Genomic DNA, 4,870 nt, shown 5'->3' on the forward strand with positions numbered 1-4,870 from the left:
CCTGCGCTCTAGAGCCTGTGAGCCACAACTACTGAGCCCGCGTGCCACAGCTACTGAAGCCTGCACGCCTAGAGCCCGTGAGCCACAACAAGAGAAGCCACTGCAATGAGAAGTCCGTGCACCACAAATAAAGAGTAAGGCCCCACTTGCCACAACTAGAGAAAGCCCACCCACAGCAACAAAGACCCAATGCAGCCAAAAATAATAAATAAAAGTAAATAAATAAAAATAAATTAAAAAAATTATTCATAGACAAATTTTAAATGCAAAATGATTCAATATTATAGGAGAAAACATAGAAAGAAAAACACATGAGCTTGGGTTTGGTCATGTAGATCATGAGTGCTGAGTTTTCCTTTAATACAGTCGCACATCTTAATTTTTTTAAAGATTTTTTTATGTGGACCATTTTTAAAGTCTTTATTGAATTTGTTACAGTATTTCAAAAATATGGAATTTGCATGTCATCCTTGCATAGGGCCATGCTCACCTTCTTGGTATCGTTCCAGTTTTAGTATATGTGCTGCCGAAGCAAGCACCACGAGCACTAAGTTTTAACACACAACACAAAAAAGGGCAGTCCACAAAGAAAAATAGGTAATATTGTGAACTTTATAAAATAAAGATTTCTACTCTGTGAAAGACCTTATTCAGGAAATCAAACGACAAGTCACAAACTGGGAGAAAAATATTTGCAAACACATATCCATTAAAGGATTTGCCTCAAATATACAAAGACCTCTAACACCAGTAACCCCATTAAAATTAGGGAAAGAACTAAACAGACACCTGGCCAAAAAATATATACAGATAGTACACACAAATATACTCAACATCATATACCATCAGTAATTACAAATTAATACAGCAATGATATATCACTATTCACCTATTAGAACTGTCACCTGAAAACTGGGTTCCCCTCTTGATGGGTGCCAAAGCCAAAAGACAACCGAGCCGAAGATGGGGAGAACGAAGGATTTATTACTTGCAGCAAGTGAGGAGAACACCAGGGATCTCTCCCAAAGCAGTGTCTCCCTGAAGAGGAAAATTGCGGAAGTTTTAAACCAAGGATAAATGCATATTCATGAAGGGGCTTGGGCAGTCTACAGCGTCCAAGCTTCAGTTGCTTGAAGTCAGGAGGGTCAGGAGGGTCAGAAAAGGTCAATGTCATCCATTAGGTTCCAGCTGACCTAGTGGTTGAGCACTTTGGGATAATCTTTACATCAAAAGAGAACTGGGAGTCTTTACAACTGATATATTATCTTTGCTATTGTTATTTCGCTTGCCTGATTAACAGTCATTTGTTTCTACATTCTCTTGTTCCCTTAAGATATTAATTACTGAGTCCTGTTCAACAGCAAGCACTGTGGCCAGGCTAAGATCACAGAATGGTTTAGGCCAAAACTGGCTTCTCTTCTGTCAAGAAAGTCATGACTGGTTTTCTTTCTCTGGGGACACCCTACCCTATCTGCTTAAAAGATCCTCCCCTTGAGATATTTCACCCCTCAATCTTGAGGGGTATGATTTTTTTATATATTCTTACAATGTCAATTACTTAGCCATAAAGACAGATTGAACTTCTTATCCACACCAAATATTGGATGGCACTCAAAAACATTAAGTAAAAGTGTCAGACATAAATGTGTACATTTTGATTTGCATCATTTTTATGAATTTCAAGAACTGGACAAACTGATGTATGTTTATACAAATCAAGACAGAGCCTGCATACGGTGGAGTAAAAAGGTAGGTTCCTCCTTAGTTTATGAAATGCTTTACCCACAGCCCTTAGTTCACTCTTTGACCAAGGTGTGAAAATACCTGAAGCAGTTAGTCTGCAGCCTCCAGTGGCTTTGTTGTAAATGATAGCTGTGTAATAGTCCCTTCAGAGTAGAAGTGCAGTTTGGACAGAGAATTAGTAAAACATGAGTACTCGGGTGAAGATGGAAAGGGGCGAGCAGTAGGGTTCATGTCACTCCCTCGTATTTTGTTTTAGGAACATTTTGTGTCTTTAATTTCACATTAGACTTTTGTAATGAGTCATTTAATGAAGCTATTTTGGAGTCATGAAGCCTTTTGTAAGCTTCTGCATACCAATTGAAGTAGGCATCCTTTCTGTCTCTACGCTTTGGGATTCCCTTTTTCTCAAGTGCACTTCTTAAGTGAACGATCACATTTCCCGTAATTGTCATTCTAATTCTAGGTTGTTTTTAGTAAAATCTCGCCATTTTGTTAGATATTTGGAACTTTCGAGAGTATAGTTGTTAAACATAAGGTAACCAGGTATGCTGGGAAATGGCACACTCAACTCTTCAGACATAAGAGATTCCACTTCTTTCAGTCAGGCTTTTGGGTTTCTTGGAGCCAAACCAATCAGCTTCCAGTATATCCAAGATCTCCATGAGCAACTAGCCTTTACTTAATATCCACCCAAGGCCTCCCACTTGACCCAGTCTAGCTCAAATTGGACCCAATTTGATCCTGGACCCAGTCCATCTCCATCCGTAACCACCAATAATTCCCATGGAACTGTGGACTGAGGGTAAGGATTGACCAGCAGACCTCAGAGAAAGGGGGCTGCAGGCTGATTCCACATGAATAGAGCACTGCAGATGTCACCACCGTTCCTAAGGTGGAATTCAGGGAAGGATTCCAGACAAATGGGGAAATGCAGACAAAACGGTTACCAGCGCTCAGTATGGTATCCAGGGTCAGTGCTCAGAGCTGGGGTTTTCCCCTGGGAACTGTGGTCTAAAGCCAATTAGATCGGGAGCTCAAACACAAATACAGCAGAACTCAACCAAGAACTTGCCAAGGGCTCTCGAAATGGCAAGAAAGACAGTGAACTCCGAACAAGGCTTGTGGGGCATGATGATGCCTGTGTTACTCCTTGTCTCTGAATGTGGTCAGAAAACCACTTCGGAGATTGACGCTGCCACGAATCTGTTAGAAAGCAAAATCCAACCGAGTAAATCTGAAGATGTATTTGGCTTTGTTAGGTGATACATGAACTGGCCAGCATCCCATCTAGAATCTAAAAGAGTGCTCCCAGGGGTTGTACAAAATGAAAAAAATTTATGTAAACAAGGGTGAGACAAGGAAGCGATTAGCAAAAGAAAAGAAAAGATTATTTTTAAGGGCAGGATAACTTCTTCAGGCAGAAGGGCAGGGCAGGTGTTTCATCATGCAGATTGTTTCTTCCTCCTCTAAGGGCTGGAGAGGACCTACCTGGCAGCTCGCCTCACTGGTGCTGACCAGAATATTCCAGACTAGTTGATTAAGTATACATTTCTGATGAGGGTTGAAAATGCACTTAGGTTTGGCATTACGGCTTTAGTGCTAATGATGCAATGTAAGGCCTGTGATTTGTTGGTGTTTTTACCACTATCTACTTGCAAGCTGTATGAAACACAATTATCTTTCAGTGATTGGAATCTCATCACCCTTGGGTAATGCACATAGTGTAGCATTTTTACAAGTGTAGACTTGTAAAAAACAAAGTCTCATACCAGTTACTTGCAAGCTGTGTTCAGCACAGCACTGTTTCAATGACAAGAAATGATACTCATTTATGATATGTGTACTGAAATGTTAAGAAAATTTAAATTACCTGTGTTAAGAAAACTTCTTAGAAGCCAGTTACAATCTGCGTTAGGCAGTGTTCTCTCAGTGAAGTGTTTAGTAAGCCTTCTTTAAAGAAGTTTGTTACAAGCAAATTGCAAGCTGGGTACAGCAAAGTATGCTTTCAGTGAATGGAAGTGATACTATTCTGTAATGTACGTTGTGAAGCGTTTAACAAGACTTGTAAGGAAATGTTTCTTACAAACTCCTGGCAAATGGCATTGAACACAGAATTCTTCCAGTGCAGGGATGTGATACCTCTTCTGTCATGCATGGAGTGATGTGCTTCACGAGACTTGTAATAAGGTGTTTCTTTAAGGCCTCTTTCAAGGTGCATTTACAAGAGGGTTCTGTGAGTGGAATTGATAACCATCCTGTAAGGTAGGTCATGAAAACCCATTCTGTGAGCATGTACTGATGTGTTTAGTAAGGTATTAAAGACATTTCTTATAAGCTACTTGCAAGCTGTGTTCAGCCCAGCGTTCTTTCTGTGCAATGAATTGACACTTGTGGAATGTATTTATTTTAGTGTATAAGCAAACCTGCAATAAAGATTTTTCTGACAGGTACTTATAAATTGTGTTTAGCACAGCATTGTTTCAGTGAATGGAAATGACACTCATCTATGATACATGTACTGGACATGTGATTCACTGAACTTGTGTTAAGGAAACTTCTCACAGGCCAGTTACAGCCTGGATTCAGCAGAGTGTTCTCTCAGTGAATGGATGAGATATGCTTTCTGTTGTTCATGCAGTCCAGTGCTTAATAAAACTTCACTAGAGAAGTTTCTTATAAGTAAGTTGCAAACTGCATACAGCAAAGGGTGCTTTAAGTCAATGGGAAGGATACTATTCAGCGTCCATATAGTAAAGCATTTAACAAGACGTGTAATAAAATGTTTCTTACCAACTCCTTGTGAATGGCATTGACTACAGAGTTCTTGCAGAGCACGAGAATGATATATCTTCCGAAGTGCATGTAGTGATGGGCTTACCAAGAATTCTAATAAAATGTTTCTTTTAAGTCTATATTCAAGGTGCATTCACATCTGTGTCCTTTCAACAAGCGGCGATGATATCCACCCTGTATGGGAGGAGTGAATACCCATTCTGTGAGCATACGTTTAACAAGGCATGGAAGACATTCCTCATACTTGCCAGTTGCATTCAGCTTACTGTTTTTTCTCCAAAAGGAATTGATACCCACTTTGTAGCGCATTTACTGTAATGTATAAGCAGACCTG

General features: G+C 39.9%; 1 non-coding gene across 1 annotated transcript; it reads right to left on the reverse strand.

Moving 5' to 3' along the window:
* Nucleotides 1-433: 433 nt before the first annotated feature.
* LOC117313496 (U6 spliceosomal RNA) lies at nt 434-539 on the reverse strand. Its single transcript, XR_004528000.1, has one exon. It is a non-coding gene; the product is annotated as a U6 spliceosomal RNA (small nuclear RNA).
* Between the last annotated feature and the right edge of the window lie 4,331 nt (nt 540-4,870).

The sequence above is a fragment of the Tursiops truncatus genome, chromosome 8 (assembly GCF_011762595.2).
Source record: "Tursiops truncatus isolate mTurTru1 chromosome 8, mTurTru1.mat.Y, whole genome shotgun sequence".
Taxonomy (NCBI): domain Eukaryota; kingdom Metazoa; phylum Chordata; class Mammalia; order Artiodactyla; family Delphinidae; genus Tursiops; species Tursiops truncatus.